General features: G+C 49.0%; 1 protein-coding gene across 1 annotated transcript in view; it reads left to right on the forward strand.

Moving 5' to 3' along the window:
- The first annotated feature begins 1,758 nt into the window (after positions 1 to 1,758).
- The window catches only part of BOC (BOC cell adhesion associated, oncogene regulated), a 74,341-nt gene continuing 60,551 nt past the window's right edge, over positions 1,759 to 15,548 (forward strand). Inside the window, exons 1-2 of the mRNA XM_052637277.1 lie at positions 1,759 to 2,169; positions 6,237 to 6,328. The gene's annotated coding sequence lies outside the window, so the exon portion shown is untranslated. The remainder of the gene's footprint in view (positions 2,170 to 6,236; positions 6,329 to 15,548) is intronic.

The raw sequence follows: 15,548 nt of genomic DNA on the forward strand, positions 1-15,548 counted from the left end.
GCCCATTTCCTTGGAGAATGGCCCAGGAGGGCCCCCAAGCCTTGTAATCCTGAACGCTAGAAGAGGATAATAAGGTAGAAGCTAGTATGGTTATTGAGTGGAGAGAAAAATATGTCTTGGAGAATATTAGGGGGATAATGGTGGAGATTAAGTGGGGAGGGTGGGGGACTGGAGAAGAAAGGAGAGGGAAGAATACTCCTTCAAGGAAGGAGTTCATAGTCTTTTTCACCTTGTTGAAAATGGATCATCCCCCTTATCCACTTTCCCCTGGAGACAGACCCAAGAATCCAGGCACACGGGGCTGAACATACCAGATACATCAATAAAGAAACTGGCTCATGCCTGAATTTTCCAAAAGCATGAGAAAAAACATAGTACAATGTATTGATTGAAAGATATTTATGTTACCCTTTTAAACATTTTTTGATTCAGGTTCAATTAAAATCATATATTCAATGTAAAGTGAATTTTTGCGGATGAGAAACTCAAGAGGACAAAACCAAAGTCAGAAAGGTTAGGTGACTTTCTCAGAGTCACACGGTGACCCCTGCCTGGGGGGGGGAGTGCTCCTGCCACACAGGTTGCAGCCCTTTCATTCACCCCACTCTAGGCCTGCCTGACCAACTTTCAGAACAGCTTTCTTCCCTCTTTGGCACAAACTCCAGGTTCACTTTGAACAAATTTCAGCCTTAACCCGCCCTGGGTCTCAGTGTCCTCAAACTGCAGTGTAAGGGTATGAACTGGATGACCCTTCACTATCTCTGTTCCATCCCTTACAGATTAAGAAGACCCCATTTGCCCCAACTCAAAGCATGTTTGACTTCTCAATATCCTGCAAAAGTAGGTTTTAAAATGTGGCCCGGGACCCACAGCATGAGCATCACCTGAGAACTTAACAGAAGTGCAAATTCTTGGGCCCACCCCAGACCCTGCCGCCTCGGGCTCAGCAAGGTTTTAATAAGCCTACAGGGGGTTCTGATGTAGCTGAAGTTTGCGAGCTGATACTCTGAGTGTTATCTGCCCAACACTAAAGGGAGGGCTTAACACACGCACACAGGGAGGCATCTAACTCCTCTGCAGCCGCTCCCCCTCCCTGGCCTCAGCTCTCTCATCCTTTTCCTCAAGCTTCCTTCCTGGGATGATGAATGGAGGTCAGGGCAGGGCGCTGTAAACCGAGGAGGACGCGGCAAACTCTCTTCCGACCCACCGGGTAGGTCAAGGGAGGTAGCCCTGGGGCTTCGGTTTCCTTATAATTTTCTCGACAGCTGTTGCCCCATTTGGGGGTAGAGGGTAGGGGAGCATTTAATAACAACGTCTACTTTTAATGATTTATGCAATCGTTTGTTTGCAGAATGAAGGAGACCATTAAGAAGGGCGGGGATGGGTATCATAAAAAGACCTGGGGAAAAGAGACAGGATAGTGTAGGCGAGCTAGGGTCTAAGGTGAAGCTAAAGAGCAAGTGGGGGTTCAGGGGAGCCGTGAGTGTGGGAGAAAGTTAGAAGACTTTGCTTTTGGCATGGGAAAGAAAAAGAAGCTGGGGGAAAGCACGGGATTCAGGCGCAACAGAAAGAAAGTGGGTATTAGAGAAACTGAGTTTGGGGAGACTTTTTTTCTTCCAGCTTCCTTTCCAAGACTTTCTTGGCTCCACTTTGCTCCTCCCCTCCTCCCCGCCTCCTCTGCTCCCCCTCCCCCGCGCGCGGTAATGGGAGGCTCCTAGGCAGGAGAAGCAAAAGAAGGAATTGTTTGCGAGTTCAGTCATCCAAAAAAGCTTCTTCCATATGGAGGGACGGGGTGCGCAGGGCGCGGCGTTCCCTGCCTTGTCCTCCTGCCACCGCCGCGGCCGCAGCTCCCTGCCGCGGGGACCCTGAGCCCCGGCCCGCCCGTGTCAGCCGCCACGACCGCACACTCACACACGCGCGCACACACTCACACTCACGCCCGCCGCAGCCACACGCGCCCGCACGCGCCCCCCTGCTCCGGCCGGCAACTTCTCCGTCCGGGGCTCCTTTGTTGCTCCCGCTGCGGCCGTCCTCCTGTTTTGTGTGTCCCTGGGTGTCAGTGTGCGGGTTGCGTGTCGGTGCGGCCCCGGGCTGTGTGGCTCTCTCCGCGCCCACGGCGCTGGCCCCCGGGCCCCGGCTCGCCCTTCCTAGGAGCCCGCTGCAGCAGAGGTGAGTCACGTCGCTGAAGTTTGTTTTCTTTTCATAAAAAGTTGTGTTTGTTGGTTTGGGGAGGGGAGGGGGCGGGTTGGCGGCCGCAGGCCGAGCGATGCCGAGGAAGCGCCGGCGGGTGGCTGATGGGGACGCGCCGGCGGCGGGAGCGGTCCGAGCGCTCTGCCCGCGGGCTCCGGCGGGGGACTGCGGCCCAGGCTGGCTGCGGGGTGCCGGGCTGCCGTCTCCGGGCCCGGGAGCGCTGCGTCTCGTTCCCTGCGGGCGCGGTCTGGCCGATCATTCCCGGAAGCTTCCCTTGTGGAAGAAGGGCCGGGACAGCCTCCCAAACTTCCCCCAAAGGTTGACACCAGTTCCAGGCTCAGAGCGCAGCAGGGCGGTGGGGAGAAACCCACATGAAGTCTGCAAATACACAAAACTATCGCACGCCCCTTTGGCCTCTTAGTACCGTCTTGGCGTTTAAAAAAAAAAAATTTTTTTTTTTTTTTTTAGATAGACTGAACGGACTGGGAGCAAAACAGCGCCAGGGAAACATCCCCCGCTGGAAAGGTGGAAGGGCTGAGGCTGAAGTGGGGGTGTCCAGAGGTGTCTGTGGGCTTGGAGCAGCGTGCGGTCAAATGTGTGTGTGTGTGTGTGTGTGTGTGTGTGTTTTCGCGCACAACGTCCTCTTGCGGGGGTTTGTTTGTGTAACTGTGAGAGGTGGGGAAATGATCCCTTGGAACAAGTGGGAAGGGGCTGTGGGGAAGGGCAGGAAACCCAAGAATTTTCTGCTGGATTTTTGAAGGCTCTGCTTAACTTTCAGAATGCCAGTGTTCGTTTGCTCTTCCAGATGGTAGGAGAATTGGGGGTTGGGGGGTGGGGAGAGAACTGGAGGAGATTAAGGAGCCCTGGGGATTTGTTTGCTTGGTTTTGTTTTGGGGATGGGGTTACAGTGGCAGGGTTGCTTGGAAGGTTGTGTGCCTCCAGAGATGCGGCGGTAGAGCCAAGAATACGCAAACCACAGACCAGCAATCCCGAACAGGCACTTTCTGGGTGTGGTGGGTATTCTGCCGCTCCCCCATCCCTTCTCAGCAAGCTCACATGGGTTCGAATAAGTTTTTGACCCGGAGTTACCTCTTTGAGTGAACTGAGTGAAAAGTATGTTTTGGTTTCAGACCCTTGTGCCGCTTCCAGGTGCCCTGTACCCACCTCACATTCATCACCTGGATCTTTGTTACCCAGAACTTGGCGAACATCGCCGGTGAATGAATGAAATTTTCAAAATTCTTGAATGCACACACGTTTCTGATTTATTCCACAATTGGGCCTGCAGGCAGCCCAGCCCTGTCATGGTTTGTCATCCCCCATAGCCAATAAATCAGTCTTCGTTTTCTCAAGGGCAGCATGAAACAGTCTCCTTGGACTAAGGTGGGGGCTCAGGCTCCCAAACATCTGTGTGACCTGTTTTCTGAACTTTACTTAAAGTGAATCTGAGGCAAGAGTTTGACCATTTTGAGGTGTGTAACAGGTTTCCCAGGAACGTTTCTGAGGTCTTATAATTGGTACTTTTTAATGGTTTCATAATTGAAACCCAGAAGGTTCCCATGGTAACCGTGAAGCACCTTGGGGTCCCTGGGACAGAGGTGGGGGGAGGTGGGGGGAACAGCGCTGGAGTTACAGTTTTCCTGCGGCATGAGTGTTTGAGTGAGTGTATGGAAAATGAAAGAAGTAAGAGTTGCTGCTTTGCTGACATTTCCTGCCCACACTTACTGCTCAGAGCTTGGCTCTTTAAGAAGCTGGAGGCCATCTACACCTATAAAATCTGAGGGTTGAGACACTGTCCTGTTCACCCTCTGTCAAGAGATCTCAGAAGAGTAACATTACAAGACACATTTTCTCAGGAGAAATCACCCAAGCCACAGCGTTGGCTTTACTGGGGAGAGGAAGTTGATAGAAGCCAGGATAGTTGCTTCCTTGACCACAGCTGGGATGGGAAAGGGGGGAACAGAGAGAACCCTGCTTAGCTGTTGATTGGTTGGTCAACTTGTGTTAAGAGGGTAATTTATATTCTCTTCCCTCCTCCAAATGGGTCCAGAAATTTTCCTTTCTTTGAAATGCTCTTTCAAATGTTTGGGCTTCTAGTTCTCTTCACCAGCTTACCTGTGGTTTCCATACCCTAAGAAGGAGTAAGAGATTTTACTCATAGAATAATTCAGTGGACTTTGCCAGGGATCCCCAGGGTGTAAGCTGGGATGGTGAGATGTGAACCTGGTGGTCATAGTCTTCCATGGGACCCTGGGGATCTGAGTTCAGTTTTTGACAAAGTCCCCAGGATGGTTAAGAAATAAGAGTTTTTCCTTCCGTATCTTTTAACCAAGCGAGAAGAAGCTGAAGAGGACCCAAGTGTACTAGATAATTGCTTCCGGTACTTTCTGGCCTCTGAATAAGAAAGTATTAACCTGGCACCAGAAGATATTGTACATTGGGAGTTTGCTTTCTTTCCTGCAAATTCCAAGCCTCCTTGCTATCTAGGAAAATAAGGTGGGTGGAGGAATGGGAATTGGGGAGGGAGAGAAGTGAAAGTGATTTGTTACTGTTTTTAAAATGCATTTACTTTAACATATGGAACTTCTTGTCATCTCCATGCTTCGATTCAGCAAGCCATTTAGCAGGGGTTTCTAGTATATCAGACCTCACCCAAACTGGGAGCTTGTTTGTCCCTGAATAGGCTTTGTTAGTCAAAGGACGGTTCTCCAAAGTACTCCATCCCACCCCCCACCCCCCGCCATTTTTATTTATTGTACAAGCATCTACTAATAATAAAATGTGTTTTAAAATTACTCATGTTCCTGTACTATAACACAACTGCCTCCGTTCATCCATGTGCATACAAACTTTTCACATAGCTGCAATAAAAGTGTAGACTCTGTAGTCAGACAGGCCTGAAGTGTCTCTATACTTTTGACCAAAGGCTCATAGAGAACAGGTATATCCAGCCTGTATGTCCCCTTTGCTATTGTTGGGAACAAGCTAAATCCTGAGAGTGCTCCCACATGGAGGCTTTACATGTAATATTTTCATTTATGAGGCTAAATCAAATATTTGAGGCTGGAGGGTGCGATGGAAGATGGTGTTTGTTTTTAATCTAGAAATCCATGTTTACAAAAAGCCTTCCTAAATAGGGCTCTAGCCTCCTTGGAGCCCTCGGGGTTGGAAATGGGTAGAGAAGGGGAGGTGGAATCAGGAAGTAAGGCTTAAAGGCTCCATCTCAAGTGGCACTGCCCTGAGGATTAGGAAACTTGGATGGGAGCCCTGGCTCTGCTGTGGACTCCGTTCACACTGACTCCATCCACCGAACCGATCAATTCCTGTGTCTCCATCACTACTGTCAGCTTGCCGGTCTCTCCTGCCCTTCCCTTTATTGTTCTACCATCCCTCCGTCTTTTCCTTTCCTGCTATCACCATGCTTCTGCATGCCCTGGACAGTTGTGCTGACACATGGCTGGACTCCCCGCTGTCTACCCAATGCCCCTGCGTGCCCACCCCCTGCCACCATCCATCCTTCATCAGTCCCATAAACAAGTCATCACTCTAAGTTTACAATCTAAATTTCTTAGCCCTGTCACATGTGGCTGTGTCTCATGATGCTTACCTTGACAGGACCCTTCTACTCCAGCCTGACCCATCTATCAGATGACCCTTGATTTTGGTGTGTGGGGGGGTCATTCCTCACCTGCTGCCCTACCACCTCCAACCCCTTCCCTGTTAGTCCACCTTACTTTGTATGAGGGCTGCTCATAATGTGTTCTTAACAGATATTTGGTAAATATTGATGAAAACGGTAATGGTTTTATAAGATCAGTGACTGGTTTCAATGTAATCCTTGTTCTTCATCCATTGTTTATTCCATTTCTAGCAAAGGGCCAGGTACCTGGAGATGTAAGGAAGCCTATGATTTAGAAAAAACTGCCTTTTCTCCGTGTTCTCATTTGTAAAATGGATTAGTCTGGTTTATAGCAATGCACCTTCTAAAAAGCAAATACTTTCAAAGTGTTTGTTTATTTTGTTTGAGACACTTTCTTTTTCCTCAGGCCCGGAACAAACTTCCTGGAACCCATGACCCATGAAGTCTTGTCAACATTCACACCATCTGAGGCTATCAGCAATGAAGTAGAAGAAGCAGGTGAGGTTTTCTGCCCACAGTCTAATATGTCTGGCTGCTTGGGTCAGTCATATTTTCATAGTTTGTGTTGCCAGGTGAGGATAGAATGTTTCTCATCCTTCAGTATTGGAAGGGTCCAGTTTTGAGTGGAATCTGGACAAAACAGGTTGGTTCAGCTCAGATACTCTTGTAGTCAGAGCTTCTTTTCCTTCGGGTGACCAAGTGGACTCTCCTTTCCTGAGCCAAATTCTGTTCAACCTGTTGGATGTAAACCATTTACTATGGGTTTGGAGTCTAAGACTACTGTGGAAAAGTCCTGCTTGGGTGTGGGTGAGGAAAGCCCTGTGTTCATGTGTCTACCAATGGTATTACAGCAAATGCCTTCTGGTCTGGTGTACCGGGCAATGTTTATCTCACAAAACCTAGAGGGATTCCATGTCGTTCCATCTTCCATCTTTATTCCATCTTCTGAAATAAAATTAGGAAATAGTTTGTCTTTTCCTAATGGAGAATTTGGCCTTATCTTCAAAGAAGGTCTTTGATGTTTGGGACAAAGTTACTGGGCAGTAAGAGTTTTGAAATCACAGGAGAAAAATGAGAGCCCGTGATACACAATGAACTTACCTTGCTTGCCAGAGAAAATGTTGAGAAAAGTCTCAACTACTTCTCCTGGTTAGTAACAGGAAAGTGCATAATATGGGTTGAATTTTTTAAAAAATCATCTAAAAGGAGCTGAGCAGCAGAAAATACGGCAAAGAAATGCTTATGTACCTCCAAACTGAGTTTGGACATCAGTGGACAAGGAGGGTGATGATAACTCGTGTGTTGGTTGGAGCCTTCATCCTTTCAACACGTTTTTTATTGAGTGCCTGGACTAATACCAGAGCCTGCACCTTCCAGAATTCCATGACTGCAGGGAAGGGACATGCAGGCACAGCAATGCAGACTCCAGTGTGAAAGATCTTGGACTGGGTAGTGAAGCGAGGCTTCTGGAGTGGGGAGAGCTAGTATCTCAGGCTGTCCTAGAGGTCAAGGTGGGGCTGGCAGGACTGAAACATCCTTCCTGCAAATGGACTTTTCCTCAGAGGATAATAGGCTGAAGAATTCTTAAGACAGGCTATTTCAAGTTCAGAGTTTTGTTTTTTTTTTTAATTTTAGTAAAGTTAAAAACTGGAATCTCTGCATTGAAAACAGAATCTCAGAAATGTGAGTCTTCGACCATGATCTAAAAGCAGTGACTGATAGCTTTCAGGGGGCAAAGGAGAAACACGTGATTGCCTTTTCTTTCTCATCCCATCAGATTTTAGCTGTGAATGCCAGAAAGATGTGCCTGAATTCACCTTTTCACTTTTCAGTTTTGTTTGCCCTTTGTTCTACTGTCTGGGGTAGCTTTGCTTAGTTCCAAAGTCATTCCCAGAGTAGGAAGTGAGGAGATGTTTATTTTAGGGACACAGAAAAGTTCCTGGGCTCTCCATTTTCCCAGGACCCTCCTTGACTGCTAAGAGGTGGCTTAGACAGGATGGGAGCTCCAGGTAAGAGGAGGAGGGTGTGTGGAACCAGCTGACCTTGGAGGTCCCCTTGCCCAGGCCAGGCTGAAATTGGACTCTTAAAGGGACAACTCCCTCACCTCTCCTGGCCTGCCAATATTTTTCCAGAATAGTCCCAGCCAAGTGGCTTTACTAGCCTGAATTTACCTAACATTACAATCCCAGCAGGTTTATTAGGTGTGGGTCACTGTTAATTGGAGAGGAAAATTGGGGGGTTCTGAGTTTATTACTTTTCTGTGAAAGCAGAGGTTGCTCTTAATTACTTCACAAAGCATCTCCCCCACTTTTCAGTCTGATGACTATCATCCCACAGAGGTGTGATGGGAGCGCGTCCTTTTTTTACACACCTGTGCTCACGTGAGGAGGATTTCGTCATGTAGTCGGTCAACACAGTACCTGCTTTTGCAAGTGAGACCACATAAAGTGATGGAAACTCATGACTGTTTACTTCTGTCATTATGAATGGATGTTTTGTAGTGAACAAGTTACATAAAAATCCGCTGTGTTACAGCCAAGAGGTAGAGTCTAATGGCTCTTCTATTGCACAGGCCTGCCAAGCAGTCACCTGCAGCCCTTCCTGGACAGCGTTGGTGGTCTCACCGTCGTGAAGACCGCGTCAGCGCCAGGTGAAAGCCCCACAGTCAGGTGCCTTGTGTTCTGTAGGCTTCTGTTCCAGAGGCGCAGGCTGGGTAATCAGGCCTGGCTTTCGCCTGCCTGGACGGTGGCAGCTTGCCAGCATGTTTCACTGGGTGGTCTTCAACAATGGGAGAGAGTAGGGGTGGGGAGCTCAGCTCTCCTACCCAAAGGGGAACAAGAAGGTTGGCAGCCAATTCCCTGTCACTGAGACACCACAAAGGTCTTGAGTGTGGGTGAAAAGAACGAACAGGTTGCTGAAGGCAGTATTGTGATGGAGTTCATCTTTGTTCCCCTGATTTTACAAAGAGTTGCGTACATGTGGAGATGCTCTCTTAAGAGGGCGAGCATACGTGAGCAGCAGGCGCCCTTCCTTCAGGGCAAGAGGGAAGAATCATTCCCCATTCAGGGAATCATCTATGGATCCCAAGGACAGGCTGAGACCAGCAGATCCCAGAGCCAAAGAGGTAGCCTTGCCTGCCTCCATCCTCTTTCTGATGAGAACAAGACCTGCCATTTAGTGAGACCTGCTGCACACCAGGGTGCTGTGCTTAGTCCTGTGAGCACTGTCCTGCAACCCCCCAGCAGTCCTGTGAAGATGGGCAGCACGATCCTACTCAGCATATAAGGGAGCTGAAGCCTAAATGACTGTAGGGACCTGTTATGGTCTCACAGCTGGTAACTGGCAGAGCCAAGATTGCACGGCTGGCTGCTAAATCCAAAACTCAGGCTTTGAGAAGAAAAAAAAAGTATCCAGACAATCACTCCCTCTAAGCAGAGCTCCCTTAGCTTGTGAAAACTGTTTCTTTTGCAGCTAACAAAGTACAAGGGGCCAGTGGTGGCCTTTGTGAGACTTGCTTTAAGAGACATGAATTGAAAACTGGGGCCACAAATGGAAGGTCCTGACTGGCTTCGCAGCAGTCAAGGCATGAGGGAAGCCGGGTCCTAAGACCCAGCTGATGTCCAGCTCCTCAGGCAGTGCTGAAAGCTGCTGCTATCTTGGGTCTCTTCTTGGAATGTGTCTCCCGGCTTTTTTTCCCTCTGGGACATCATCTGAACTGGCTGTCTGAGTCTCTACTTCCACTGCAGGTGCCAGCTGAATCCACGGGCTCCTCGGATCTCTGCAAGTCTGATCAAGTAGGTCCTCTGGGCCTTGGTGGGGTGAGGGGGAAAAGGAGTTTTGCCCAGCAGATACTTTTCCTGGTCAGAAGTGGCAGCTTGTGCAGAAAAATACCCTGGGGAAGGAAGTAGCAACTTTGACAGACAGGTAACTGACAGGAGATGGTACCTGCCAGGCAAATACTCACAGACCAGTCAGCAGAAAGAGTTCTACAGGCTGTTACCTGCAGAGCGAAACCGACTCACTCTCCCTACTGGCTTCAGAGAGCCAGGAGGTTCGCCTGTGATGACCCTGCAGTTGCCCTCGGTTCCTTGTTTTTCTTTAACAAATGTGGAAAACCTGAAGCCAGGATGTTCTGGCTGTGTGTGTGTGTGTGTGTGTGTGTGGGGAGGTGCGGGGATGGGACTCAGGACACCTGGGTTTAAAATATAATTATGTGACCAACTAGTTGGATAACCAAGAGGAAATCATGGGAACTCTGAGCCTTTATTACCTCATCTTCACAAGATGCCTTCTCGGGGCACTATAAGGATACAGAGAAATGCACAAAGGAACACTTTTGATGCAGAAGGTTCTACTCACCTCAAAAGCCTCTGGCATCTGTGCTTACCCAAGATGAGTTAGGAGAAAAGACACTTGAGGGCACAGGCAGAGGTCAGTCTGGGCCAAGGGCTGCGTCTGCTTCTCTGGCTATGTTTATTTTGTTTTCTTTTATTTTTAGTGGAGTATAGTTGATTTAGCATAGTGGACTTCCCTGGTGGCTTAGATGGTAAAGAATCAGCCTGCAATGCAGGAGACCTGAGTTTGATCCCTGGATCAGGAACATCCCCTGGAGAAGGGAATGGCAGCCGACTCTAGTATTCTTTCCTGGAGAATTCCGTGGACTGGTCTGGTGATCATGGAGTCACAAAGCCCCTGGGTTCACAGAGAATTGGGCATGACTGAGCAACTAACACTTTCAACACAATTTTCATAGTTGATTTGCAGTATTAGTTTCAGGTTATAGCAAAGTGAATTAATTCTTTTCCCATGTTGGCCATTACAAAGTATTAAGTAGAGTTCCCTGTGCTATATAGTAGTTTCTTATTAGGTATCTGTTTTATGTATATGTTTAGTTGCTCAGTTGCGTCCAACTCTTTGTGACCCTATAGACTGTAGCCCACCATGCTCCTATGTCCATGCGATTCTCCAGGCAGGAATATTGCAGTGGGTAGTCATTCCCTTCTCCAGGGAATCTTTCTGACCCAAAGATAGATCCTGGAACTCCTGTATTGCAGGCAGATTCTTTACCACCTGAGCCACCAGGGAAGCCCACCTTGTATACAGCAGTGTACATGTGTCAATGCCGGTCTCCCAATTTACTCCTTTCCCCTTTGTACCCTGGTAACCATAAATGTGTTTTCTGTGTCTGTGACTCTACTTCTGGTTTGTAAATAAGTTCATTTGTACCTTTTGTTTTTTAATAGATTCCACATATAAGTGTATTTGTTCTCTAAGAGTGGGGGCCTGAACTGAAGCCAGTTAGGTTGCCAGACAAGCTGCTTTTCCCTCTCTTGTGGGAAAAGACAGTGAAGGTCTCAGGATCTAGCAGGAGTTGAGAGAAGAAAAGATCTCATGTCAAGAAGATCCTGAGAGAGGAAGGAACAGAGGAATCTGAGGAGTGTCAGGGGGACCCCACCTGAGAGAACAGAGGCTTGGAGTGAATCTTTTTAGACAAAGGTGCGGAAGAAACATGGTCTTTGCAGGGGGCAGCAATGTTTCTGGGGCCACTTCCAGGTTGGAGATTGAGTGGCATCCTATTTAAGGAGGTGCTTTGCGACCAGACAGGCTCAGGTTTGTACATGACTTTACCAGTTGCTAGGTGTATAACCCTGGGCTAGACACCTAAACTCTGAAAACCTAGGTTCTTAAAGTTGTTGCAAAAAGGCAGCAAGATACTGTATACAAAGCACACAAAATGCACTGTGAACATTCACAGAAGGTGGCTGTTAATAAGAAAGGAAAGAAAAACAGATTGGAAGAAGTGTTCTTGCTGGATTGGGTGGCTGGGAAGATGAGTAGGTAGAAGATGCACTGATGGAACCCCAGTGGCCCAAGGCTATGTAATGATGAGGGAATGAGAAGATGGTGAAAGTGAGGAGCCCACATTGGGGCAAGGCCCCAGCCCAGAGGTACCCGTCTATACCAGTCCTCAGGCCTGGTCACTGAGGGAACAGCTTCCACCCAGCTTCTCCTTTGCCTCTTCCCTGATTCAGCACATTCCATTCTACTGGTTAGGCCCCAAACTTGAGAGTCCCCTTTGACTCTGTTCTTTCTCTCATACTCCGCTATAAGTTGGCAGATGATCTTGGCTTTGCTTCTAAGATGTATTTAGAATCCTGCAACTTCACACCATCCTTGTCTTCCATCAACATTTGCTTACCTAGTCTGTTGGGATATCTTCCTAAGTGTTCTCCCTGCCTCACTCACCTCTGACCTCCCTGCCCATAGTCTATCCTTCATAGAAAAGTCAGTGTCAGCTTGCAAAAGAGGAGCCAGGCGAGGTCACTTCTCTGCTCAACACTCTCTGTTGTTGTATTCAGAGAAAACTCCACACACCCTCACGCCCTCCACATACCCTAACCCTAGCCTGTTGCATCTGTGACGTGAGGAGCACTGGAGGAATTTGAGAGTGGTTCAGTTCCCCACACATGGGGGCCTGGTGGGAGTTAGGCCCTGTGCTGGGCACAGAGGAAGCAGGCATGGTCTCTGCAGTGGCAGAGTTGACAGCCTGCAAGTGCAAGGAAGAGCAGGTTTGGATGTCTGCCCATGAGGGGGTAGATCTGACTTCATCTTAGTCATTTCTGACTTGGTTCTAGATTTAGAAATTAAGGAAGAGTGAAAATAGGGACCAGTATCCCAAGAGGTCTCATGCTGGCAATAAATGTGCTTGAGAAATTACACCACCGAGATCCCCAGACCCAACATCTATAGCATCTCAGGTTGCTGGGAATGGTCCAGGGCTTCCCCTCCAGATTGTTTTTTAACTTAAAAAGAAATTAATAGCCTTAAAAAAAAAAAAAGCAGTTTAGGTTAATAATAAAAAATTAAGTGAAAATTACAGGGAGTTGCCACATACCCTCAACCCCCACCAATTGCTCCTATTACTAACATCTTACATTGGTGTAATGCATTTGTTACAATTGATGAGTCAGTGTTGACACATCATTATTAAAGTCCATAGTTTACATTGAGACTCATTTTTTTGTTATACAATGTATGGTTTTGACAAATGCATAATGACCCGTGTCCACCATTAGTACAATGTCAGACAGAATAATAGTTTTTCCTGCCTAAAAATCCCCTGTGCTCCACCTCTTTGGCCTTCCTTCCTTTTCTCTCCCAGTTGCTGGTAACCACTGCGCTTTGTACAGTCTTTGTAGCCCATTTCCAGAATATCATGTAGTTGGCATCACAAGTACATGTAGTCCAGACTGGCTTCTTTCACTTAGCCATCTCCTTGAGTCATTTTTTAAGCATGGCCTTCTCTGAGCATGCCGCCCCCACCCCATCCATCTGGGGTACAAGGTGCTGAGACCACCTGTGCTGAACCCAGGGGTCTGCAATGCTGCCGCTCTGTCGTTGCCCATGGAACACGCCTGGCCCTGGCGCTACTAGAGTTCAGCCCAGGCTGGGAAACTGTCAGTTGCTGCCTGTGTTTTGGTTCCACATCTGGAAATATCAGCGGAGCAGACCTTCTGTCCCACTCTTAAGGAGAGAGACAGGAGGAGCCTGCATCAGGCTGTTTGCCTTCCTTCTCAGGAGTTTGTTTTACTTGCTCTGGAGCTTTGGACAAGCTGCGGGGAAGTGACCCTCTGGGGCGAGCAGGGCAGGCTGCACTCCTTCACACCACATCCGGCGGCCCCACAGCTCCCCCAGCCTCTGAGGGCGCTGCCCGAGCCCCAGTGTGTCTGCCGAGTCCTGAGGGGGATCCAGCACCGGGGCTGGTTTGTGATCATTCAGGAGGAAGAACGATCCAGCACAAACAGAGCAAAAGCATTTTCCCTGCCAAGAGGTGCTTCGTTCTGCAGTCAGCCTCAAAAGCAAGGATTTCTTGGGAGTGTGGTGGCAGGAACCCCAGTTTTCAGTGTCCTCACCAGTCACTTGATTGCAAGGCTCTCTGGGGATGGGGTAATGATGGATTTTATAACAGGGGCAGAGAAAAGGGCCCTTTCAACCCTGCTCCGCCTCAGGACCACAGAGGAAAGGGCACTGCATATGAATGGGGTCAACTGGGCCATCTGGGTGAACCAGGCTGAAAACTGCTAACCAGGCAGTGGTGAATGGAGAGGGAGCCAACCCTGGGGAGCAGGGACTGAAACTTAGACCCCAGCTTTCATTGCTCCCTGGGTGGAGTAAACACAGAGCCACGGCCAGCTGGTACCTTCTCACTCCGAAGGACACCAGGCGGGTGGCTCAGAATTCAGTACACAGGAAAAAGAAGACACGGCCTCCTTGGAAAGTGAGCTCTCAGACTGTAGAAACTCCACGCCCGTGACCTCAGTTCTTCCCACCTCTTCCTCTGGCTTGCTCTTTGCCGAGCCCACCCTCCCATCTGCAGCCTGCCATTCAGTGTTCTTCCTACTTGTACCCCGTGGAAGTGGAGACTAATAGTACCTGTCCAGGTTTGTTACCAAGAGGGTGAACGCTAGTGTAGTGGAGTGTTTCAGTTCAGTTCAGTCGCTCAGTCGTGTCCGACTCTTTGTGACCCCATGAACTGCAGCACGCCAGGCCTCCCTGTCCATCACCAACTCCCGGAGTTCACTCAGATCACGTCCATCGAGTCGGTGCTGCTGTCCAGCCATCTCGTCCTCTGTCCCCTTCTCCTCCTGCCCCCGATCCCTCCCAGCATCAGGGTCTTTTCCAAAGAGTTTAGTGCTCCTCAAACTCTTCAGAGATGAATTCTCTACAGACGAACTGTTCTTGCTTTTGTTGTTAGTTTTGGAATCAGGGTGGTGCGCCCTGCCCCCTCTTGTCTTCTGGCTCCCCCTCCAGCGTCTGGAAGGCTGTAACTGATTATTGACCATCGACACATGGAGGCTTGGCCCTTGTCTCAGTTTGCCTGTGGAGGCTGAGGACAGAAAACTGGTAAACATGTGAGGGTGAGGCCTGTGTTTCCTACCAAATCCAGCCTTCACTCCTGAGTCACCCCGTCACACGCTATCCCTCCAGGAGGTACAGCGAGAGTCCTGATGGGGTATCCCAGACCAGCTTCTGTAGGCGCAGCCAGGCTAGGGGCCTTGTCTGCTAAACCGAAAGATAAATACATGCTCTGACAAAGCATTTGCGGGGTTGGGGGGCTTTTTTCCCCGTGATTTTTTGGTGGAAGAAAAAAAAGCACTGAGTTTATAAATATCTTGTGATATTTAAAACACACCCTTTTGTACAAGGATTGGCATTCTGTACTGTGGGGGCCATGCCAGGACCTCCCCATGGCATGGTCCCTGTTAGAGTAGGTTATGCCGGAAGGTGTGGTGTGGGCCTCGCCACGTGAGGCTCCAGTGAGTGCTGGTGGAAGGAAGTCTCCAGGGCGGTCTGAGTCCTCTATAGCAGTTTCTCTCCAGAAAAAGCCTGTGGGAACTAGGGCAGGGTCCCAATTTTACTTACCACTACCCTCCTCCCCTCTCTTGACAAAGTCTCCATGGCCGCGGAATAGGGTGGCTCCTGAACTGCTGAGTTCTGCAGCTTTCAAAGTCAGGAGGTAAGAGGACCAGCCTGACCCACCATGATAGGCAGGCAGAACTCATTTTCCCCACACAAGGAGGCTAATCAAAGTGCTGGCACTGACGACCATGGTCCAGACGGGGAAATGAGAATAAGGCTTTGTTTCTTTGAAACTCAGTCAAGATAAGGTGTGAGACCCTTCCCCGGGCGGGGGTTCTGACCTGTCTGCCACCCTCTG

The sequence above is a fragment of the Budorcas taxicolor genome, chromosome 1, assembly GCF_023091745.1.
Source record: "Budorcas taxicolor isolate Tak-1 chromosome 1, Takin1.1, whole genome shotgun sequence".
Classification (NCBI taxonomy): Eukaryota; Metazoa; Chordata; class Mammalia; order Artiodactyla; family Bovidae; genus Budorcas; species Budorcas taxicolor.